The following is a 26458-nucleotide window of genomic DNA, read 5'->3' as shown; positions in this document are numbered from 1 at the left end:
GAATGGGTGAATGTAATTTAGATGGCCATTGTATCTACTACTGTGGGCAAGAATCCCTTAGAAGAAGTGGAGTAGTCCTCACAGTCAACAAAAGAGTCAGAAATGAAGTATATGGGTGCAATATCAAAAATAACAGAATGATCTTGGTTTCTTTCCAGGAAAAACCATTCAACATTGTAGTAATCCAAGTCTACGACCCAATCACTGATGCTGAAGAAACTGAAGTTGAACGGTTCCAGGTAGACCTACAAGAGAACTAACACCAAAAAGGAGGTCCTTTTTATCACAGAGGATTGGAATGCAAAAGTAAGAAGTCAAAAGATACCTGTTGTACAGGCAAGTTTGACCTTGGAGTACAAAATGAAGCAGGGTAAAGGCTAACAGTTTTTTCAAGAGAACACCATCATCACAGCAAACACCCTCTTCCAACAACACAAGAGATGACTCTACACATGGACATCACCGGAAGATCAATATGAAAACCAGACTGATATATTCTTTGAAGCCAAAGATGGAGAAGCTCTATACAATCAGCGAAAACAAGACTGGGAGCTGACTGAAACTTAGATCATGAGCTCCTTACTGCAAAATTCAGGCTTAAATTGAAAAAACTAGGGAAAACCAGCAGACCTTTCAGATGTGACCTAAATGTATTTCTTATGATTATATAGTGGAGGTGATGGATAAATTCAAGGGGTTATATCTGGTAGACAGAGTGTCTGAAGAACTATGGATGGAGGTTCCTAACACTACATAGCAGGTGGTGATCAAAACCATCCCAAAGAAAAGGAAATGCAAGAAGGCAAAGCGGTTGACTGAAGAGGCCTAACAAATAGCTGAAGAAAGAAGAGAAGTGCAAAGCAAGGGAGAAAGGGAAAGATATACTCAATTGAATGCAGAGTTCCAGAGAATAGCAAGGAGAGATAAGAAGGCCTTCTTGAATGAATAATGCAAAGAAAGAAAGGGAAAAATAGAGTGGGAAAGACTAGAGATTGCTTAAATAAAATTGAAGAAATCAAGAAAACATCTCATGCAAGGATGGGCACAAAAAAGGACCTCAAGAAATGGTAAGGACATAACAGAAGCAGAAGAGTTTAAGAAGAGTGGCAGGAATACACAGCAGAACTACACAGAAAATGTCTTAATGACCAGTATAACTATGATAGAGTGATCACAACCTAGGGCCAGACATTCTGGAGTGTGAAGTCAAGTGGGCCTTAGGAAGCATTACTATGAGCAAAGCTAGTGAATGTGATGGAATTCTAGCTGAGTTGCTTCAAATCCTAAAGAAGACACTGTAAACTGCTGAACTCAACATGTCAGCACATTTGGAACACTCAGTCATGGTCACAGGATTGGGAAAAGACAGTTTTCATTCCAATCTCAAGGAAGGGCAATGACAAAAATGTTCAAATTACCATACAACGACACTCATTTTACAGGCTAGCAAGGTAATGCTCAAAATCCTTCAAAACTAGGCTTCAGTAATATGTGAATCAAGAACGTCTAAGGATAGGGAACAAGATGGCAGAGGAGTAGTTGCGCATGGAATATCTCTCTCTTAACAGATACATCAGGAATACACCTTCAGACACAGAAGTGCATGCAGAACCAACCTTAGGAGGGCAGAAATCAAAAGGAAGAAAGAATTCAACCATGAAGCCTGGGTAAAGGAGACCTCAAACACAATAAGTTAAAAAAAAGAAAAATGAAAAGGCAGAGAAATACTACACAAATTAAGGAACAAAGTAGAAACACAGAAGTCCAAATAAATGAAGAGGAAATAGGCAACCTATCTGAAAAAGAATTCAGAATAATGATAGTAAAGATGATCAAAAACCTTGAGAACAAAATGGAGAAAATGCAAGAATCAATTAACAAAGACCTAGAAGAATTAAAGAATAAACACACAGAGACAACACAATTAATGAAATTAAAAATACTCCAGAAGAAATCAAAAGCAGAGTATCTGAAGCAGAAGAACGAATCAGTGAGCTGGAAGATAAAATGGTGGACCTAACTTCTGAAGAGCAGAATAAAGTAAAAAGAATGAAAAGAACCGAGGATAGTCTCAGAGACCTCTGGGACAGTATCAAACACACCAACATTCGAATTATAGGGGTCCCAGAAGAAGAAGAGAAAAAGAAAGGGTAAGAGAAAAATTTTGAAGAGATTATAGTTGAAACTTTCCCCAACATGGAAAAGGAAATGGTCAATCAAGGCCAAGAGGCACAAAGGGTCCCATACAGGATAAACCCAAGGAGAAACATGCCAAGACACATACTAATCAAACTAACAAAGACTAACCCCAAAGAAAGAATATTAAAAGCAGCAAGGGAGAAGCAACCAGTAACATACAAGGGAAACCCCGTACGCTTAACAGCTGATCTTTCAGCAGAAACACCGCAGGCCAGGAGGGAATGGCAGGATATATTTAAAGTACTGAAAGGGAAACATATACAACCAAGATTACTGTACCCAGCAAGGATCTCATTCAAAATTGGTGGAGAAATAAAAAGCTTTTCAGACAAGTAAAAGTTAAGAGAATTCAGTACCACCAAACCAGCTTTACAACAAATGTTAAAGGGACTTATATAGCCAAGAAATACAAGAGAAGAAAAAAGATCTACTAAATCAACCCCAAACAATAGAGAAAATGGCAACAGGAACATCTATATCAATAATTACTTTAAATGTAAGTGGATTAAATGCTCCAACCAAAAGACACAGACTGGATGAATGGATACAAAAACAAGACCCATATATATATTGCCTACAAGAAACCCACTTCAGACCTCAAGACACATATAGACTGAAAGTGAGAGTATGGAAAAAAATATTCCATGCAAATGGGAAGCAAAAGAAAGCTAGAGAAGCAATCCTTGTATCAGACAAAATACACCTTAAAATAAAGATGATTACAAGAGATAAGGAAGGACACTACATAATGACCAAGGGATCAATCCAAGAAGAAGATATAACAATTGTAAATATCTATGCACCCAACATAGGAGCACCTCAATACATAGGACAAGCACTAACAGACCCAAAAGGAGAAAGTGACAGTAACACAGTAATAGTAGGAGACTTTAACACCCCACTCACACCAATGGACAGATGATCAAAACAGAAAATTAATAAGGAAACACAGCCTTAGATGATACATTAGATGAGATGGATCTCATTGATATCTTCAGGGCATTCCATTCAAAAGCACAAGAATACAGCTTCTTCTCAGTGCACATGGGACTTCCTCCAGGATAGACCACATCTTGGGTCACAGGTCAAACCTCCATAAATTTAAGAAAATTGAAATCGTATCAAGCATCTTCTCTGACCACAACACTATGAGACTAGATATCAATTACAAGAAAAAAAAACTGTAAAAACAATAACCATGTGGCGATTAAACAACACGTTTCAAATAATCAACAGGTTACGGAAGAAATCAGAAGGGATATCAAAAAATTTCTAGAAACACATGAAAATGAAAACACAACAACTCAAAGCCTATGGGATGGAGCAAAAGCAGTCCTAAGAGGGAAGTTGATGGCAACAAAATCCTACCTCCAGAAACAAGAAAAACATCGAATAGACAACCTAACTTTATACCTAAAACAACTGGGAAAAGAAGAAGAAGAACAACAACAACAAAACCCCAAAGTTAGCAGAAGGAAAGAAATCATAAAATCCGAGCAGAAACAAATGAAAAAGAAACAATGGTAAAGATTAATAAAACTAAAAGGTGGTTCTTTGAGAAGATAAGCAAAATTGACAAACCTTCAGCCAGACTCATCAAGAAAAAAGAGAGAAGAATCAAATCAACAAAATTAGAAATGAAAAAGGAGGGGTTACAACACACAAGGTAGAAATACAAAGGATTACAAGAGACTATTATGAACAGTGATGTGGCAATAAAACAGATAACCTGGAAGAAATGGACAGATTCTTAGAAAAGTTCAATCTTCCAAGACTGAACCAGGAAGAAATAGAAATTCACTGAAATGCACTGAAATTGAAGCTATGATCAAAAATCTCTCAGGAAACAAAAGCCCAGGACCAGATGGCTTCGCAGGAGAATTCTATCAAACATTTAGAGAAGAGCTAATGCCTATCCTTCAAAAACTCTTTCAAAAAATTACAGAGGAAGGAACACTTCCAAACTCATTCTAGGAGGCCACCAACACCCTGATACCAAAGGCAGACAAAGACAACACACAAAAAAGAAAACCACAGGCCAATATCACTGATGAACATAGATGCAAAAATCCTCAACAAAAGTTAACCAAACAGAATTCAGCAACACATCAAAAAACTCACACCGTGATCAAGTAGGGTTTATTCCAGGAATGCAAAGATTCTTCAATATATGCAAATCAATCAGTGTGAAACATCATGTTAACAAATTGAAAGATATAAACCATAGAATAATCTCAATAATAAAGTAATGCTTAAAATTCTCCAAGACAGGTTTCAGCAATACGTGAACCATGAACCTCCAGATGTTCAAGCTGGTTTTAGAAAAGGCAGAGGAACCAGAGATCAAATTGCCAACATCCACTGGATCATCAAAAAAGCAAGAGAGTTCCAGGAAAACATCTATTTCTGCTTTATTGACTATGCCAAAACCTTTGACTGTGTGGTAAACAGTGGAAAATTCTTCAAGAGATGGGAATACCAGACCACCTGACCTGCCTCTTGAGAAATCTGTATGCAGGTCAGGAAGCAACAGTTAGAACTGGACATGGAACAACAGACTGATTCCAAATAGGAAAAGGAGTACGTCACGGCTGTATATTGCCACCCTGCTTATTTAACTTATATGCAGAGTACATCATGAGAAATGCTGGGCTGGAAGAAGCACAAGCTGGAATCAAGATGGTGGGAGAAATATCAATAACCTCAGATATGCAGATGACACCACCCTTATGGCAGAAAGTGAAGAAGAACTAAAGAGCCTCTCGATGAAAGTGAAAGAGGAGAGTGAAAAAGTTGGCTTAAAACTCAACATTCAGAAAATGAAGATCATGGCATCCGGTCCCATCACTTCATGGCAAATAGATGGGGAAACAGTGGAAACAGTGGCTGACTTTATTTTTCAGTGCTCCAAAATTACTGCAGATGTTGGTTGCAGCCATGAAATTAAAAGACACTTATTGCTTGGAAGGAAAGTTATGATCAACCTAGACAGCATGTTCAAAAGCAGAGTTATTACTTTGCGAACAAAGGTCCATGTAGTCAAGGCTGTGGTTTTTCCAGTGGTCATGTATGGATGTGAGAGTTGGACTATAAAGAAAGCTGAGCACTGAAGAATTGATGCTTTTGAACTGTGATGTTGGAGAAGACTCTTTAGAGTCCCTTGAACTGAGTGCAAGGAGATCCAGCCAGTCCATTCAAAAGGAGATCAGTCCTGGGTGATCATTGGGAGGACTGATTTTGAAGCTGAAACTACAATACTTTGGCCACCTGATGCAAAGAGTTGGCTCATTGGAAAAGACCCTGATGCTAGGAAAGATTGAGGGCAGGAGGAGAAGGGGACGACAGAGGATGAGATGGCTGGATGGCATCACTGACTCAATGGATGTGGGTTTGGGTGTACTCCAGGAGTTGGTGATGGACAAGAGACCCTGGCGTGCTGCGGTTCATGGGGTCGCAAAGAGTCGGACACGATTGAGCTACTGAACTGACTCATTGACTGAATTTCAATAGAGGCAGAAAAAGCCTTTCACAAAATTCTGCACCCATTGATGATTAACACTCTTTAAAGAATGGGCATAGAAGGAAGCTGCCTCAACATGCTGCTGCTGCTGCTGCTACCTCAACATAGTAAAGGCCATATATGATAAGCCTAACAGCAAACATTATTCTCAATGGTGAAAAACTGAAAGCATTCCCCCTAAGTTCAAGAACAAGAAAAGGATGTCCACTGTCACCACTATTATTCAGCCTAGTTCTGGAGGTCCTAGCTAGAGCAATCAGAGAAGAAAAAGAAATAAAAGAATGCAGATTGGAAAAGATGAAGTAAAGCTCTCACTGTTTGCAGATGACATGATACTATACTTAGAAAACCCTAAAGATAGTATCAGAAAATTATTAGAACTGATCAGTGAATTTAGAGAAGTTGCAGGATACAGTATCAACACACAGAAATCATGTGCATTTCTATATACCACCAATGAAAAATCAGAAGGAGAAATTAAGGAATCAATCCCATTCTCCATTGCAACAAAAAGAATTCAATACCTAGGAACAAACTTACCTAAGGAGACAAAAGAACTGTACACAGAAAATTATAAGACACTGATGAAAGAAACCAAAGATGATGTAAACAGATGGAGAGATATTCCATGTTCCTGGGTAGGAAGAATCAATATTGTGAAAATGACTATGCTACCAAATGCTGAATAATAGTGGTGACAGTGGACATCCTTGTCTTGTTCTTGAACTTAGGGGGAATGCTTTCAGTTTTTCAATGTGATCCCTATCAAATTACCAATGATTTTTTCACAGAACTAGAAGAAAATATTTCACAATTCATATGGAAACACAAAAGACCCCTCATAGACAAAGCAGTCTTGAGAAAGAAGAATGGATCTGGAGGAATCAACCTTCCTGACTTCAGATTATACTACAAAGCTACAGTCATTAAGACAGCATGGTCCTGGCACAGAAACAGAAATATAGACCAATGGAACAAGCTAGAAAGCCCAGAAATAAACCCATGCACCTATGGGTACCTTATTTTTGATAGAGGAGGCAAGAATACACAGTGGGGCAAAGACAGCCTCTTCAAGAAATGAGGCTGGGAAAACTGGACAGCTCCATGTAAAAGAATGAAATTAAAACACTTCCTAACACCATATACAAAGGTAAACTCAAAATGGATTAAAGATCTAAATGTAAGACCAGAAACTATAAAACCCTTAGAAGGAAACATGGGCAGATCGCTCGATGACATAAAGCAAGATCCTCTATGACCCACCTCCTAGAGTAATGGAAATAAAAACAAAAGTAAACAACTGGGACCTGATTAAACTTAAAAGCTTTTTCACAGCAAAGGAAACTACAGGCAAGGTGAAAAGACAGCCCTCAGAATGGGAGAAAATAATAGCCAATGAAAGAACTGCAAAGGATTTATTTCCAAAATATACAAGCAGCTCATACAACTCAATGCCAGAAAAACAGAAAACCTAGTCCAAGAGTGGGAAAGCGACCTAAACAGACATTTCTCCAAAGAAGACATACAGATGGCTACAAAAGACATGAAAAGATACTCAACATCACTCTTTATTAGAGAAATGCAAATCAAAACACAATGAGGTATCACCTCACACTGAGCAGAATGGCCATCATCAAAATGTCTACAAACAATAAATGCTGGAGAGGGCATGGAGAAAAGGGAATGCTCTTGCACTCTTGGTGGGCATGTAAATTGATACAGCCACTATGGAAGAGGGTATGGATATTTCTTAAAAAGCTAGGAATAAAACTACCATATACTCCAGCAATCCCACTCCTAGGCATATACCCTGAGGAAACCAAAATGGAAAAAGAGACGTGTATCCCATTGTTCACTGCTGCACTATTTTCAAGAGCTAGAAGATAGAAGCAACCTAGATGTCCATCGACAGATGAACAGATAAAGAAGTTGTGGTACAGTTACACAATGGAATATTCAGTTCAGTTCAGTTCAGTCATTCAGTCGTGTCCTACTCTTTGTGATCCCATGGACTACAGCATACCTGGCTTCCCTGTCCATCACCAACTCCCGGAGCTTGCTCAAACCCACGTCCATTGAGTCAGTGATGCCACCCAACCATCTGATCCTCTGTCATCCCCTTCTCCTCCCACCTTCAATCTTTCCCAGCAACAGGGTCTTTTCCAATGAGTCAGTTGTGCATACCAGGTGGCCAGAGTCAGTTCTTCAGCATCAGCCCTTCCAATGAATATTCAGGACTGATTTCTTTTAGGATGGACTGGTTGGATCTCCTTGCTGTCCAAGGGACTCTGAAGAGGCTTCTCCAAGACCACAGTTCAAAAGCATCAGTTCTTCGGTGCTCAGCTTTCTTTATAGTCCATGACTACTGGATAGACCACAGCTTTGACTAGATGGACCTTTGTTGGCAAAGTGATTTCTCTGCTTTTAATATGCTGTCTAGGTTGGTCATAACTTTTCTTCCAGGGAGCAAGCATCTTTTAAATTCATGGCTGCATATTACTCAGCCATAAAAAGGAATGCATTTGAGTCAGTTCTGATGAGATGAATGAACCTAGAACCTATTACACAGAGTGAAGTGCATCAGAAAGAGAACGATAAATATCATATTGGCAATGGCACCCTACTCCAGTACTCTTGCCTGGAAACTCCCATGGATGGAGGAGCCTGGTAGGCTGCAGTCCATAGGGTCGCTAAGAGTCAGACAGGACTGGGCAACTTCAGTTTCACTTTTCACTTTAATGCATTGGAGAAGGAAATGGCAACCCGCTCCAGTGTTCTTGCCTGGAGAATCCCAGGGTCGGGGGAGCCAGGTGGGCTGCCGTCTACGGGGTCACACAGATTCAGACACGACTGAAGCGACTTAGCAGCAGCAGCAGCAACGCACATATATGGAATCTAGGTAAATGGTACTGAAGAGATTATTTACAGGGTAACAGTGGAGAAACAGGCCTAGAGGATAGACTTATGGACATGGGGAGAGGGGAGGAGAGGGTGAGATGTATGGAAGAGTAACATGGAAACTTACATTATTACCATATGTAACGTAGATAGCCAAGGGGAATTTGCTGTATGGCACAGGAAACTCATACAGGGGCTTGTATCTACCTAGAGGGGTGGGATTGGGAAGGAGATGGGAGGGAGGTTCAAAAGGGTGGGGATATATGTATATCTATGGCTGATCCATGTTGAGGTTTGACAGAAAACAACAAAATTCTGTAAAACAATCATCCTTCAGCACAAAATTAATTTTAAAAAAATTAAAAAGTTACAGGAGAACAATACATGTAGGGCTTGCTTTAGATGATGGCACCTCTGAACTGCTATGCCTCTGGCTTCTTGTCAAATTAGTAAAAGGTGCATTTGATTGAGTAGGTAGGGGTTTTTCCTCAAAATAAAACCTCTCCAGAGTAGATTCACTGGGACCTCACCAAGGCCTAACATTCATGGAAGATGGGTACTATAAGAGGTAATCTTTAGAGTCCCTTCTAGCTCTGACATTCTTTTTCTTTTAATTAATTAATTTATTTTTTGGAGGCTAATTACTTTACAATATTGTGTTGGTTTTGCCATACATTGACATGAATCCACCATGGGTGTACATGTGTTCCCCATCCTGAAGCCCCCTCCCACCCACCTCCCCATCCCATCCCTCTGGGTCATCCCAGTGCACCAGCCCTGATCACCCTGTATCATGCATCACTGGTTTGGGAGAATGGCACTGAAACATGTATATTATCATGTGTGAAACAAATCACCAGTCCAGGTTCGATTCATGATAGCTCTGACATTCTAAGGTCTTACATTCCTGAAACTAAACAGAGCCAGGAAACCAGGTAGGAAGGCTGAGCAGGAACCAGGAAAAACTTGAATGAGAGCTGGCCATAGCAATTGAAATTCAGGAGTAAGATCAGCAGAAAGGAGAATCTATCGGGACAGTGATTTGCGGGCTTTTTTCTAACTTAAACATTGGTTTTGGTGGTTAAGTTGTTGAATGGATCTTCACAGCACTTGAAACACTGTGGCTGGACTCTAAAATATGTAGAAATCCTGAAACTTAGGAGTACAAAAGAATCTTAGCACGAACTTGTTTAAAATACAGATTCTCTACCCAGAATTTCTGATCCAATACCTAAGGGCACTAACTAGGAATATGTGTTTTTCACAAGAACTTCTAGGTGGTTGTGTCTCAGAAGTCTCAAAGTTGAGATTATGTGTCCCAAACAACTGCTTACTACAGTGAGGAACTTCAAAGGAGTCAGGCGTTTTAGACCTTTTCTGTTCTATAAGGTGTCAAGTGGCAAATGGACATATCTTTGGAAGCATATTAGTGCTATGGCTTGCCTTACTTCGCTGCCAGCATTTGCCAAGTAGTTGTGAAAAAAAGGTGGACGGTGGAAAGGCTTTCCAGCTGGATCTTGGTGTTGGCACACATCTGGATAAAAATTAGAAGAGCCAAATCAGTCCAAGAGGCATCTCCCTGCATCTCCCTGTGGACAACACACCATGACTCAGGGCTCTTTATTCCCATTTGACTATAAAGTTTGGTGTCATCGAGGCAGTGTTTTTCTCACTTTAGACAGTTTACAAAATACTCTCCTGGTAAGGTTGGCTTGTGCCCAGAACTTTCCTGGGGGGATGGAAAATTGGACCCATTCCCACATACTGCAGACTTGGGCTACCTAGAGCTGCAGATGTCGAGAAGGCCCTACCCCTGACTATATGGTATGCAGCTGACCTTTCTTCTTCCACATGTATCAGACTATGTTTGATTTCTTTTTTTTTTTTTTGCCTTTCATGGATTGCCCTAGACCCTTACAACCCAGCTTCACCAGGAAACAGATGTTAACAGTGGGAATCAGGACATTCCTAAGGAACCATCAGATCTACAAAATAGTCAAGGATAACATCTAGAACCACATATCCTACCCCAGAAGTTCCAAGTACACTACACTTTCTTACTGATAAAATTCCATTTTCACTTCAGTTACATAATACAAACCAGCTGCTATGGTCAAACACTAAGTAAATGAGTCCACATACACAAGGAAATGATGCCTTATAAATTGTGGATTCTGAAAATACAACTGAAATACCCTTTGTGTTGCACCTGTATCTCTGAAAGAGGAAACGCTTAAGTGAAGTTCTAGCTTTCATCGGAGAGTGCCAACTTTCCTTTTGACTGTGGCTGACTCCACAGTTAATTGGGGCCTCTGATGACTAATGGGGAGGACCATCCCATCGAATTGTGGGATCTCTGGGTTTTGAAAACATAAGAGTCTGGCTGCAATCCAAACACAAGTAGAAGGAAATTAGCCAGAAAGAGTACCTCAAAGGAGGACAAATCTTGGCATGTTATTTTTTTATTTTACTGAGCAACCTTCTCACAATTCATATTGATCTTTGTGGCATATATGCCAAGTGGATTGGGTGGCCAGTACCCAGGACTACTCCAGAGGCAAGGCAAACATAATCTTCCAGTTCTTATTTTGTCCTGATCATTATGGGGCAGACAGGGAAACAATCTAGAAGATGTGGAAAGCTCCTACATTTGAATCTCTCATCCACAGATCAGGAAGTAAGATTACATAGATTATTATGATCCAAAGAGCAGCAGAGCCAGGAGCAGCTCCATATCCTGTATCTACCATGGCAGCCCATGTCTGGCCATGGCCAAAGTAACACTTTTGTAAGCCTTTGGCCTCTGTAATGAGAGATGCAATCATATTTTCCACACAGGATTGACGAAGGTTCAGATGTTGAGCAACAAAAACTGATGAATATCTACTAAGTGACTGGGAACACAAGAGCAAAGGAAAAATGAGCAAAAGAAAGGAAAAGGAGATACCATGATGCCTAATTTGGCCTAGGTTAAAATTTTGTGTAAGGAAAGCTTTGAGTTTATTCATTCACCCATTTAGTAGATATTTATTGTGTACTGTGAACCAAGTACTATACCCAACATTGAGAATAATTCAGTTGTAAATAAGCCTCCTTTTTGGAGCATTGTTGGTGTCATAATATAGCATGTTAATTGTTGTTAGTGGTGCTATGGAAGTCCGTAGGATGGGCACCTAATAGAGATTTGAGAGGTCAGATCAAGGTCTTCCAGGAGGAAATAACTTTGGGTGAGTCACTTTTGGGGGCCTCTTGTATCCTCATCTTTAAAATGGAAATAATAATACTACCTTATAAAATTTAGGTAGGAGAAGGAAATGGCAGCCCACTCCAGTGTTCTCGCCTAGAGAATCCCAGGGACGGGGGAGCCTGGTTGGCTGCCCCAGAGTTATGCCCAGAGTCCAATTCCCCAAAACTGAGAGAATAAGATGTCCACAGCAATGCAAAGGCATGAAGGGGTTTTATTTCTAGCTCGAGCTAGGGCTTCTGCCACATCCATAGCTAATATTAACATTATTTTTGTTAAACTGTTATTTATTAAGCTATTATTACTAATATACTATTACTATTGTTTTATTACTTTTAACTATTTGGGACTTGAAGGATGAGTAGGTAAGAACGAGGGGCAGGGTGGAGATCATGTCAGAGAAACAGTACTTGTGAGGGACTATAGGCTGTGACAGTGGAGCTTGGGATAACTGGACACTTAATACATATGTGAAATATATATAGCATATTGTACACATGCATACTATATATAGTGTATACATATACATACATATATATACACGTAGACACACGCACACACATATATGGTAAATGACAAGAGATGAAATGTAGACATAAACCACATCTGATCATGAATAGTTTAATAAGCCAAATCTGAAGAGTTTGGATTTTACCCAAGAGCCACTGAAGGATATTACATAAGGGAGTAATATGATCACACACAAACACTCCTACACACACACCCCCCCCCCATGCACATACTCATATCTGTAATTTACCAGTAATCACATCATAATACAGCTTGGGCTTACATATGGTATAATTCAAGACTTTTATTTTAATATTCAGTTCAGTTCAGTCACTCAGTCGTGTCTGACTCTTTGCGACCCCATGAATCGCAGCACACCAGGCCTCCCTGTCCATCACCAACTCCTGGAGATTACCCAGACTCACGTCCACCGAGTCAGTGATGCCATCCAGCTATCTCATCCTCTGTCATCCCCTTCTCCTCCTGCCTCCAATCCCTCCCAGCATCAGAGTCTTTTCCAATGAGTCAACTCTTCGCATGAGGTGGCCAAAGTAGGAAGCTGAATCCAAAGGAATAGTAGCATGACTTAATACAAGATAATACAACTAGATACTACACACTTTTTGACTCCAACACACCACCACTTTCCTTAAACTTTCAGGTTGAGATTATCCCAAGTTATTTTTTCCTCTAAAAGTCTGTAGGAACCTATAGAAAATTCTGACACTGATGAATGGTCTCTAAGATCTAGGCTCAAGTTTCACAAAGTGCATGACAGAGGGTCCTTGGTAATCCAGTGTTTTAAGTTTTTAAGGACTCAGAATCAGCTCCACAATGGTGTGGATCAGGGGCAGAATTTCATTGCATGACCACTTTCCAACCACCACCTCAAAGTGAATTTAAAGACTAGAGGGGAAATTGTCCTAAAGGAGTACCCTGTAGATTTCAGAAGAAAAAAATCTTACTGGGGAATGAGTGTGCCTTAGTATTGACCCTGGGCAGTTTAGGGCTTGGTTGTATATAACTGTTTTTTGCCAGCCCATGGCAGCAAAGTCCCTGCTACTCTTAGATTCCTTCCTCAGTCACTGACCAGCACATTGTAAATCTGATCCATCTTGCTCCCACAAACCTGCTCTTCCCTCACAAACTATTCAAGGGCTATCATCATGATTTTCCATATACTAAAAACAATTTTGAGTATATCACCAAAATGTGTCTGTACTAGACATCTCCTTATAGAAATGCCTTTATTGAACCACAATTTAATATTGTATTTTTTTAAAATGTGGATTCATGTGAGAAATGGCCATCAAAAACCATCCTGTTAAGAATTGCTATTACAGATAGGTTGCATGATTTGGATGCATGACATTCCTATAATTAATTCTACAAAACTCAGTGTCAGAAAGTAAGTTACACTCTTCTGAAATCAGGTGTTTTTTCCTTTTATTAGAATGGGAGTTATATCTAGCTTTGTTTACCCTCCCCAAACCTGCCCCCACCCCTGATTCTTTTCTAGTTTCTTAGTTTGGTTGTCAAGAACTTGGAGTTAACTCAATAATTGTTAGTAGTCAGTACCTATTAATAGCTCAGATTTGGTTTAATTGTCTATTTAATCTTATTCCCACTAACTTCCCAAATGACCTGAGAGAAAAAGGGGTCATCTGTGTAGTGATCATCTAGCTGAGGCTGGGGGTCAGTCAGAGCCCCTAAAGCGGCAGTTGATCTTAGGACGACCATCTGGACTGCCACTACTTTTATTCTCTGGTTGAAGTCCTTGGAGAATTGGGATTTGATGTCCTTTTCTTATTTATTTTAAACTCTGTGTAAGAGTATATATTCATTTTTATTTCAAGAGTATATATTCATTTTTATTTCCAAAATTACTTTTGGAAGAAGGAAGATTATAAATTATAAATAAATGGTCATGAATTATAAATATATTTCAGCAATCATAAGTTATCTCCCTGAGACATGCATTCAACCTACTACCAAAATGAAGTGGCCATGGAGAAGCACCAAGAAGCGCTAAGGTGTTGGTGCCCTTACCTCGTGAACACATCATCTGTACCTTGTGTGGCACTCAGACCCAGTGACCCATGAAGACAGAGCCATGAAATTGTACAACTTAACTTTTTTCCCTGTGGAAGGATAAAACTGTGGTTTTATCTTCTCCTCAAAGTAAATGAATGCAGATAGTTGCACAGTTTTCAGAATTGCTTCTAAAATGAAGAGGAGTATAATGAGAACAATACCTAGAATGGTCTTAAGCCTGGCCAGCTTTCTTTAGGGTATTTTTGTTTGGTGAGAAATTATTTCTTATTTAAAGACTGAATGACTGTAGGAAATTGAAATGAAACTGAAGATAAGTTAAGTTCCCCACAGTTGGGTGACTTCTTGTCACTGTTCCTTGTTGCTATCCCAGTACCCTGACACTGACTGCTGAGAACTGTGGTTGGTTAGGCATCTGATGTGCACACATGCAGGGGAGTTATAGGAGGGAGAGACCAGAGAAGCAGTTGGATATGGTGGCAACTGAGACAGGAGAGCACTGTAGTTTGATAGGGAAAGGAAAGAACATTCCAGATGAGGGAGATTGAGAAGAATAATCAGAAAAGAAAGTGGGAGAAACATGAGGAGGGTGGAGAAGAGTAAGCATACAAAATTTGGGTATCTAGTGTTTGGAAATGGAGAATGTGTTTGGAAATGGAGAATGTGTTTGGAAATGGAGAATATATGAGAAATAGAATTCAAAGCAGTGAAAAATAAAATCACACATGTAGGCCTAGATTGTCAAAGGCTGTAAAAATGCAGTACTGTTTCTAGAGGGGCTTACTGGGTATACAGTACAGACTAAAGGCCGTAAAGATAATAGCAAGGAATGAAACAAAAAGCTGCTCTGAAAGTCCAGCAAGAGAGGAGGTGAGGGGGTCTAAGATCAGGATGATGACCATAAAAATTGAGAAAAAAGGCATATTTTTTAAAAAGTATATTTTTAAGTGGAGGAAAGAACCAGCATTTGTTGAGTATCTCTCATGTACCTGACTCTTTTGCATGTATTATCTTATGTACTCTTCATGACAACCCTGAATCGTGCCAGGTAGGCAAGATTACCCCAAGTCTTCAGATAAAGCAGAAGAGGCAACACTTAGAAATTCATTCAGTTACTATGAACCGCCAAGATATGAATTCACTGCTATCTAACTCCAAAAACTATGATCTTCCCATTTCAACTTTAGCATTCCTGAGAGACAAAAAGAAAAGATTAAATTTGCTCTCAAAGCTGATATCTTCCTCAAAATTTAAAAAGAAATGATTTCTAACTGTATAGATGGATTTTATTACTCTCCATTAACCTAATACCCCAAGCACAAGCTTCTTTGTTTTGTTAAATCTTCACAAATAATTGTTTCTTTTTATAAAAATGGTATCTAAACAGCCTGCTTTGACCGCTTCATGAGTCCCATTTCTGAGACCTCCATGCATACAAATTAAATTGTTTTTTCTCCTGTTAAAAAAAAGGAAAGATAATTTCTAGAGATCACTTATAAGAAATGAAAATGTTGTCACAGTTGGAAACAAAATATTTATGAAAAATCAAAGATAGATATAAAAACAACCTGTGTACTGATCAATGGATAAACTGTTCTATATATACATATATGTGTATATATATATATATATATATATATATATATATATACACACGCATGCATATAAAACTCATCCATAAAAAGAATGAAACCTTGCCATTTGTGAAAACATGGATGGATCTTGAGGGCATTATGGTAAATGAAACGTTGGACAGAGAAAGACAAATAACCATATGATCTCACTTATGTGTGGAATTTAAAAACAAACGATAAAAACCACAAGTTCATAAATATGGAGAACAGATTCTAGTTATAAAATAAATGTCATGGCGATGTTATGTACAGCATAGTTAATAATACTATATTGCATATTTGAAAATTGCTGAGAGATTTTAAAAGCTCTCATCACAAAAAATTATGTTCTGTAACTATTTATGGTGATGGATGTTACCTAGATATATTGTAATCATTTCACAATGTTTAAAATAACAAATTAGAAAATACTGAAAGCGGGAGAGGATATATGTATACATATAGCTGATTCACATTATTATATAGCAGAAACTAACACAACATTGTAAAGCAATTAGCCTCCAATTTTAAAAAATGAAAAAATAAATAAACGATAAACAACAAACAACACCTACTCTGTAGCACAGGGGTTTATATTCAGTGTCTTATAGTAACATATAATGGAAAAGAATATGAATTTTGAAAGGCTATATGTGAACTTATTACATGTTAGTAGAATGGAATGGTTTTTAATAATAATAAAAAGACTGAATTGCTTTGCTGTACACCAGAATGTACACAACATTGTGTCAGTAAACCAACTATATTTCAATTTAAAAATATCATTTTTCCCAGCACCACTTATTGAAGAGACTGTCTTCTCTCCAGTGTATATATTCTTGCCTCTTTTGTTGTAGACTAATTGGCCATAGGCACACAGGTTTATTTCTGGCCCTTCTATCCTATTCTGTTGATCTACATTTCTGGGTTTTTTGCCAGTGTCAGACTGTTTTGATGACTATAGCTTTGTGGTATAGTCTGGAGCCAGGGAGCCTGATTCCTCCAGCTCCATTATCTTTCTCCAGATTGCTTAGGCTGATTGAGATCTTTTGTAATTTCATACAGATTTAATTCTTTTTCTTGTTGTTCTAGTTCTGTGAACAATGCCATTGGTTATTTGATAAGGATTGCTTTGAACCTGAGGATTGCCTTGGGTGGTAGAGTCATTTTGACAGTATTTTCCAGTCCAAGAACATGGCATATCATTCCATCTGTGCCATCTTTGATTTCTTTCTTCAGCATCTTATAGTTTCCAAAATACAGATGTTTTGCCTCCTTAGGTAGGTTTATTCCTAGATAGGCTTTTTGATTTGATGGTAAATTAGACTGTTTCCTTAATTTCTCTTTCTGATGTTTCATTACTAGTGTATCAAAATGCAGCAGATCTCTGTATATTAATTTTGTATTCTTCAGCTTTACTGAGATCATTGATGAGCTCCTGTAGTTTTCTGATAACACCTTTAGGATTATACTGTCATCTGTAAAGAGTGACATTTGTACACCTGAAACCAATATAATGTTACATATTAGTTGTATTTCAATATAAAATTTTAAAAAAGAAATGAAGAAGGAAATAATAGTAACCCTAACTTTTTGTTGAACTTTTTTTGAACTGTGGTGTTGGAGAAGACTCTTGAGAGTCCCTTGAACTGCAAGGAGATCCAACCAGTCCATCCTAATAGAGATCAGTCCTGAGTGTTCATTGGAAGGACTGATGTTGAAGCTGAAACTCCAATACTTTGGCCACGAGATGATTCATTTGAAAAGACCCGGATGCTGGGAAAGATTGAAGGTGGGAGAAGAAGGGGATGACAGAGGATGAGATGGTTGGATGGCATCATGGACTTGATGGACATGAGCCTGAGCAAGCTCCAGGAGTTGGTGATGCACAGGGAAGCCTGGCGTGCTGCAGTCCATGGTGTTGCAAAGAGTCAGACACGACTGAACTTTTGTTGATCTTTGCTTTGTTCTTGGTGCCGTTCTAGGCACTTTACCTTTATTATCAAACTTAATACTCAGAAAATGCTTATAAACTAAATTCAAATATTATGCTCATTTAAGTTAGGAATCTGAGATGTGTTTGAAAAAATGAAGGAACTCGCCTAGTGCCTTAAACTGGGATCTCCCAAGAGCAGAATCTGAAATTTAAGGGCTTGCCTGCCGAGCAAGATTATTTTGGAAAGTGACCCCACATAACAGGAATGGAAGGCTGAGGAAAGTAAGAGAGGAAGAAGCAGGGAAAGCCAGTCCAAGCTATGTAACTGATGTGGTCGCTAAGTGGGCAACAGGGCCTTAATTAGCATGGGAGGAGGAGCTGAGGAGAAGGCACATCTTTGTCCTCAAAGGACAGAAGAAAGGACTATTTAAAACTGTCTCCCATCTTCCTTTTGGTCAAAAGTAAATTCAAAAGTGTTTAACTCCTCTGTACTTTGAGATTTGCACATGCATTAGAAACTTGAACTTGTCTAACAGTTGTCCCATGCGGGGGGGGGGGGGGGGGGGGGGGGGGTGGGCAATGACTGAGCAGAAAGCAAGAGATAAGAGTGCAGCTGAAGCAAATTGAGGTCGAGATAATTATCACAGAATTAATTGCAGGAGTTACAGTGCAGGCCGAGAGGTGGGGCACAGAGGTGTAGGAAACACACAGGTTGCAGAGGCAGAATGAGGATTTGGATCTAGGTTATCTGACTCCAAATCCCGTGCTCTTACAGAAGTAGCTCTCAAATGTCAACAAGTATCAGACTCACATGCAGGGCTTGTTGAAAGTATTCTCTACAGAGCTCCACTTCTAGAATTTTCAATTCTATAGGTCCAGAGGTGGGACCAGAAAATTTACATTTTTCTCAGTTCTCACGTGATGGTGCCAACACTTCTCCAGGGACCACACTTTGAGCAGTGCAGTCTTAATCATACACTAAGGTATCTTGCCAAGCGTCTCTGAGATAAACAAAGGAGAAATGCATCCCTTGGGGGGAAGCTGTGCCCAATTCACTGTCTTTCAGGTTCTTGAGAAACAGCGTGGGAGGCCTCTCAAAAGGAAAAACTTCTCTTCTACATGAAAACAAGATTTAGATCATAAGCACTTGTACAAAACATAATAAACCTGGTTCAAGAGGCTCTAGACGGTCAAAGAAGTGGTGTGATAGACTGTCACACTTCAGGCAAGAGTCCTAAAGAAATAATTATGAAACTTGGAAAGTCATGAAAAGCTAAGATATTTAGAGTATGATGAACCTTCACTTCAAAATAAGAGGGCATGAGAGAGAAAACAGGACAACTGCTATAGCTAAAACCTTGTATCTGAGGTGCTTCACAGCAAGCTCTCAATTTTTCATACATTTAATAAACACCTGTTAAAAATAAGACTGTAAGTAAGTGGAAAAGTAAATAAGAGTTCTTGCCTTCAAGGAGTCTGTAGTGAGGATGAGAAAAAAGAATGCAAGTAATTAAAAACTTATCTGGTTAAACCTATAGAGAGAGGAATAAAAATCTATAAAAGCATTAAAAAGAAAGTAGTAAACTTTGCCTCAGAGAGCTAAAAAGGTGTTTATAAGGATGTAGCTATTAAACTGGGTGTGAAAGAGAAATATTTAAGATTTGACATACAAGGAAGGGGGGACGGAACATTTTGGGCTGAGGAGCAGCATGCACTGAGGAATCAAGAAGATCTGGAGTGTGTCGGGCACCATGTCGAACTCAGCTTCATTGGAGAGTATCAAGATGTATGCTGGAACCAGAGTGTGACATCTTCGTGTGCCAACTAAAAGGTTGAACTTAATCTAGTAAGCAGCAAAGAGAGAGTAGAGGTGTTAAAATGAAATTTGGCACAAGCAGATGTGGTTTTTTAAGACTTAATTTTCTAGAAAGATTTTAAGATGAAAGTATAGAAAAAGTTGACTGGAAAAATGAAGCGTGGAAGATGAAATACAGAAATGAAGATTCTGAAACAAAGCAATGGCAACAGGGTTACTCTATTCTTAGTGAAGAGGTCAGATTTGAGGTCTTAGAAAGATCAGAAGCCAGAGTCCAAATGGATTCAGGAAGTGGGAGGGAGAGAAGTAGAATTTCAGAAGTTAGTTATTAGCCTGAAGATTCCTTCACAAATGTGTGAGTCTTTAATCTGGCCATCAGGGTAATACTCCATGGTTTTCCCATAATGCTTAAGGTGTCTTGTTATTAAGCACCTAGACATAAGTAACTCAATGAAATTAAGGCAAACACTCCCTATAAAGTTCTCTAAAATACTAAATATAGGTGGAAAAATGTTTCAAGGTCAAATAAGTACTCAAGGTCTTCTTAGATGTGTATTAGGACACTGTTTCCTAAGTTACCCAGCCCTAGAATCCCTTTTTCAGACATCATGTCTCAAGACCAGTGTTTCATTAAGCACAGTCTGGGAAATGCTGGTTTAATAGGTCCAAGAACTCTTCCTTTTCACAGTGAAATAACTTTCTGTCCATGCTCAGTTCCTCAATTGTGTCCACTCTTTGCAACCCCATGGACTGTAGCCTCCTCTGTCCACGAAATTTTTCAGGCAAGAATACTGGAGTGGGTTGCCATTTTTTCCTCCAAGAGATCTTCCTGACCCAGGGATCAAACCTGAATCTCCAGAGTCTCCTACATTGGCAAGTGGATTCTTTACCACTGTGCTACCTGGGAATCCTGAGATAACTCTTGGCGGACAGACAAATGGAAGGAGACCCCTTCCTCTAAAGACCACTGTGGTAGAATGCCCAGGTCATTGGCTTCAGAGATAGTCAAATCTGGGACCATATTCTGATTCTGCCCTTAGTCTATAAATTGGGGCAAGTTAAGTAAATTCTGGGTCTCAGGATGCTTGTTTATGAAGAACAAATAATGATGCCCACCTTGCAGGGTTGTTAGGAGAAACATAAAGTATCTAATACTTAAGCAACAAATTATAACTGCTAATTTTACATTAGGGAGGCTCAGAATTTTAGCTTATACTTAGCCACTGCTCCTGTTTTAGTTTTTGCATGGGTTGGGAATGTCCTTATTACCCTTCACCTTCTGATGCTTCACCTTTTGTTTTTTTTAATTCTTTACTTCATTGTTTGTGTATTATTTCTGCCTACCACCTGTTGGTGTCTACTGTTGGTTGATTTGGCCTTTGTTTGCTGAATCACATGGCCAATCCTTTGAAAAAACGATATGGATCACATGATATGGATCTAGACTTAGTACTTTTTGGGTGAAATGACTTAGTTAGGAGAGTTTGCTTTTCAGAAAAAGTCAAAGCAGAGTGAGAGATCTGGGGAGGTGATCCATGAGCTATTTCTGTACATTTCCATGGCTCCAGATCCAATTTCTGTTTTGCTAATAAGAAGGATGACTCATAAGACTAAATCATAAGCATGTCAGAAAAACTATTATGATCTCTTCAGGTTGTGGTTGAAAATGATTAACACACTGTTGTGAGAATACTTCCTCTGTCAGGAGGGTGGATGCTAGTTTAACTGGAACACATAACTTGACATAGCTGTATTCTGTTCTTGATGATAAGGTTTTAAGCCAGTTAATTTTTTTAATGGTGCATGAAATTTGCTCTACTAGAAAATTGTCAGCTTCTACTCAAATTCTCTCTCAAGGAAAAGCAGTTTAGAAACCTCACTGTAACTAGATTACCATTGGTCCTGAACAATAAAGTTCAGGGATGTGTTCTTTTACTCTGCTGCTCAAAAATTTTCCATGACTCCCTGTTTACTGAATAACCACAAACTTCTTGATGTGCAATTTGAAGCTCTCCATAGACACCATGAGGCAAAAGGAAACTAAATTATGTATCTTTAGCCAGTGCTTCTCAAACTTTAATACATATATGCATGACCTGATTGATAAAATGTGGTTCTGATTCAGTAGCCCCGGGCTGATACTGTTCAGAGCAGGGCCAAAGCAAAATCTTAGGTGATTAGAATTAAGGGAGCAAAGAAGAGCCTTAAGCATTAAATCCCTGGGAGTGGGGGAAGGGGGAGGTAGGAGGAAAAAAAAAAAAAAGCCAGTGAAGGGCTCCAATGGAAAATAGGAGTAAGAGATGAACAAGTCCAGAGAGATTCCCAAGAGATTTCCCCTCCAAATGTGACATTCTTTCAGACAGAACCATGGGACTCAGTATTTGACTTGCTAGGTATGGTTTACATTTCTCTTTGTCCAGGTACTTCATACCAAGTTTGGAACTAATAGCCCGAAACCACTTGAGCCTTTTTGATCAATATTAGAGTGGTGTTCTAGGATGGGGAATATATGCTTTGACTCTCATAATTTAGAAAAGATCTCCATCTTCCTGACATAGTAGACATTAGGGCAGTCTTCATCTTTCTTTGGTTTGAGAATGTTAATTGTGTTATCTATTAGATTGGCCATCAATTACAAAGTCTAGGGCAAGTCACCTGGGAGCATTCATGCACATCAGACTTGTTATAAGATTCCAGAATCATATGTTTTTGTTTTTGTTTTTTCTTTTTGAATTTCAGCCCTCAAAATATACCAGCAAAAAATGGGGGAGAGGTTAGGCTGGGTCTATTTCAATGGCCATCTGTTGCCAAGGACAATGGACTTGCACTTCCCAGGCCACCCCCAACCCATGTCCATTCTGCTCAGCCTGGGATGATACAGAAGACAGTGGAAGTGGTGGGGGAGCCGGAATGTGGGCCAGGGGGGCAGTGCTTTGGGATCATAGTTGGACTGAGAGGTGGGGTGAGCTGCCCAGGTCCAGTTACCTTTGCTCAGTCATGGAGCCTCAAAGTGTGGCCAGGGTTGAAAGAACTGCACAGACGTGGGTGAGGCAGACTAGGTGGGACAGCTGCAGCTGGGCAAGCGGAAGCTAGGGGCCAGCTGTCCCCCTCTCACTGACGATCTACCGAGCTCATCTGTAGCCTATCAAGCTAGCCTGGGAGGCTCCTGTGTTGCTGCCCATCCGTAGGCCAACCAGGCTAATTTATTAAACACTTCCTATACATGGGATATCTTGTTAAGGGCTCTGTAGAAACTATCTCATATAAATTATATTAAATAAGCACAGAATGAGTATCTGTTAATTAAACTGAATATTTAATAAAATAGTAACTTAAACTTTCTCCAGGGTTTTAATTTAGCTTGTCCTTTGCACATATGGTACAAAGTTGTGGTTTTTCTTTGTTATTGGTATTGTTTAGCTTCTCTTCATAATTTTCAGAGTAATAGTTACAGAAATAATTACTGAAGGTTCTTTGTCTATAACTGGAGGTGATTTTGAGCATTAAAGATGCATTTGAATTATTCTTATTTGGTGTTGGGAAAACATACTGTTCTAAAAAGTTTGAGTCCTTGGCACCATTGTTCCTTTGGGGATTTCACTTAGCTCCTTAACTGAGTCATTTTTATTCTAATCAGACTGTTGCTTGGAGCTGTGACAGTACCATAGGAAGTCCTAGTATGGATCTCACTTTGGCCTTTACATGGCTAATACTCCATTTTGAAATTCAACCCATGTGTTCCGTTTCCCTTCACTGATTTCTGTGACAGTGAAACATTAACAGGTACTAAGTTGTTACTTGTTTATTTGCCTTTTTGAGAGGAATCCAAAGGTCAATAAAATGGAATGCTTTCTCAACAAAGCTTGGGTATAATATTTAACTTCCAGTTTGTGGGATCACATCCACAAAGAAAGCTTTCCCCACTGTGTGGAATTATTTAAACTATAATTATTTAAATTACGGATGCTTTTCATCCTGGCCTCGACTGTAGAGGTTCTAATCATGGCTGTATGTAGAATAACCTTGGGAGATTTTTGAAAGTATAGATCTTCAGTTCTCACCACAGCTGTAGTGAATGTGAGTCTCTAAGGTGAGACCAGAGCATCTGTATGTTAAAACCACCAGCAGGCCTCAAGTCTCAACCACCAGTTTCCCAAGTAACTCTTGTGCCCAGTCAGGTTTGGAAACCGTAGCCCAAAACAGTGAAATGGTCCCAGCTGATGAAAAAGTGAAGAGAGCCATGCCTTTACTTAGCTATATGTTTTAGAAAGTCAGAAGTATGCTCTGGGGAATGTAAAACTCTCCTGTTAAACTTATTTAAAAGACTGGTTCTAGGACCCTAAAAAGTGAACTTACTGAATCTAAGTTTCAGTGTCTCAGAAATATCTTTTCTATGAGGGTCCCCTAGAGATTTCCATGAGTGCCAGAATTTTAGAACCTCTCTGTATATATGAATGAATGCGCAATCAACTGCCCAGATGGATACTCTATTTAGAGTTCTCTGATCATATTTAATTCTATCCCTTCTCTGCAGGAAACATCAGAATCATTCTAAGGAACTGTTCTCAAATTTTTCTGAATAATGAGTCCTCTCTAGTAAAATCTATGAATCCTCTCCCTAGAAAATTTCACACAGGCACATATGCACATTTACATTTTACTTTTCAAGAGGTTCACAGACTGGAGGCCTGTTCGTTTAACACCAGATTCAGAGCTGTTGTTCTGGAAAATGTAACTGAGTTAGTCAACTTCAGTAAACATTTTCTCTTGATGGGTCACAGGACACAGCAACGTTAAGGACATGCCAAGAAGTCTGGCTCAGAGAGTGAGGATTGGCTGAGGACAGGGAGGAGGAAGCTTATCCCTAAGTTAGGGCCCTGGTGAACATGGAGTCTAGTTTGAATGGAGGCTATCTTTGAAGACCCCTGGACTCAGGGGTGTGCAGAAACTCTTCTTATCTCTGGCCCAGGAGGATTGTGATAGGTAATAGATGAGAAGAACTGACTCATTGGAAAAGACCCTGATGCTGGGAAAGATTGAAGGCAGAAGAAGGGGACGACAAAAGATGAGATGGTTGGATGGCATCACCGACTCAACAGACATGAGTTTGAGCAAACTCCGGAAGATGGTAATGGACAGGGAAGCCTGGCATGCTGCAGTCCATGGGGTCACAAAGAGTCAGACACAACTGAGTGACTGAACTGAATTGAATAGAAGTTACTCCAAGGCAGTAAATATTTTTTAGCACCTACGGTATGCTAGGTACTGCCAAGAACTGGAAGTACAAAGATAGCTCAGACACATGTTCTGTTTTCAAGTAGCTCACAGCTAGTGACATATTCCATATTGCTGTGTTTTTACACCCAACTGGCCTTCTCATAAATTTCACTATCATAGTTGTGAAATATCCAAATATACTAACTACAGTTTCAGAGATTTTTCTGACTACTATCCTATTTGTCTTTCAGCCCAATGCCAAGTATATTCTTCTGTTGGTCCTCAGCTCCCTGGGTCCATCTCAAGTTCTCCATATCTGTATCTATACATTTGGATTTGATGACCCATTTGGATTTCTTTCTCCAGTGTACTAACTTCATATTTCCCCTGGACATTTGGCTCTAAAGGCTCTCATTGGTGCCCCTGGATTTCTGACTTTCAACAACAGTCCTGGCCTTCAGTACATTCAGTAGGATTTCATTTTCCAACCTAGAGAGAAAGACACCTTCAATTTATTCATTCAACAGTATTGAGTGTGACAGGTACTATTCTTGACACTGGGAATACATCAATGAGATAAACAGACAAAAATCCCTGGGCACGTAGAGTTTTTATTTCAGTAGGAGGAAACCCAATAAATACATGCTACTTATATACACAAACATGTAACAAATACATGTGGTAAACGCGGTCCATTCCCATTTTGAGAATTTTATATTTGCAAATCTGCCTACTTTCTAAAATTTATTTGTAACTCCCGAAGCAATATTCACAGCATTTCATGGTCATTTGTAAGCATGCCAGAGAAGTGAAAAACTCAAGTCACCTGACAAGCATTTTCCTAGGTGAGGTCACACAGGGCAGCGCTCTACTTACCAGTTTCTGCTTTCATACTTTCTCACACTAACAAGTGTAGTTTTCTCAGTTTATTTAGCACCACATTCTCCTCATTTTTGTGTTCTTAGTTATTTCACTGTTTAAAACGTCCCGCAAACATAATGTTAAGGTTCTGTCTAGTGTTTCCTGCTGCAGGAAGGTTGTGATGTCCCTTACAGAGAAAATATGTGTGTTAGATCAGCTTTGTTCCAGCATAAGTTGTAAGTTCAATGTTAATGAACCTGCAATATAATAAGTAAAGTGACCATGACCAGAAGTGCACATGAAAAGGCTATGCATTGATGGTTGAAGAAAACATTGACTGAAACTCACAGTAAAAGCAAGGATTCAGTATTTGCTGATTTATTATACACAGCGACATAACTACCATGAATAACAAGAATTGACTGTATATATTAGAACAGATATTAGTTTATGTTATGGATAAGGTTACAAGTTGTATAGGAAGTATCCAGGGTAGAGTGTGCTTTCCATTTACAATTATATGTTCAGGTAACGTTTGAGCAAAAATGTAAAAGACATGAGGGAAGACACTATCAGAACATCTGAGAGAAAG

At 39.2% G+C, this 26458-nt stretch overlaps 1 long non-coding RNA gene across 2 annotated transcripts in view; it reads left to right on the top strand.

Annotated features, from left to right (window-relative positions):
* LOC132658624 (uncharacterized) overlaps positions 1–26458 on the top strand; it is a 405911-nt gene that overhangs the window by 146065 nt on the left and 233388 nt on the right. Inside the window, exon 3 of one of the 2 annotated variants that reach the window (XR_009598488.1) lies at positions 159–16761. The exons of the other annotated variant lie outside the window; for it this stretch is intronic. This is a non-coding gene — a long non-coding RNA (uncharacterized LOC132658624). Of the gene's footprint in view, positions 1–158; positions 16762–26458 lie in introns of those variants that run through there. 2 annotated transcript variants of the gene reach the window in all.

This window comes from Ovis aries, chromosome 25 (genome assembly GCF_016772045.2).
Source record: "Ovis aries strain OAR_USU_Benz2616 breed Rambouillet chromosome 25, ARS-UI_Ramb_v3.0, whole genome shotgun sequence".
NCBI lineage: Eukaryota > Metazoa > Chordata > Mammalia > Artiodactyla > Bovidae > Ovis > Ovis aries.
The sequence above is the reverse complement of the archived record's forward strand: the minus strand, read 5'-3'. Positions and strand labels throughout refer to the sequence as shown.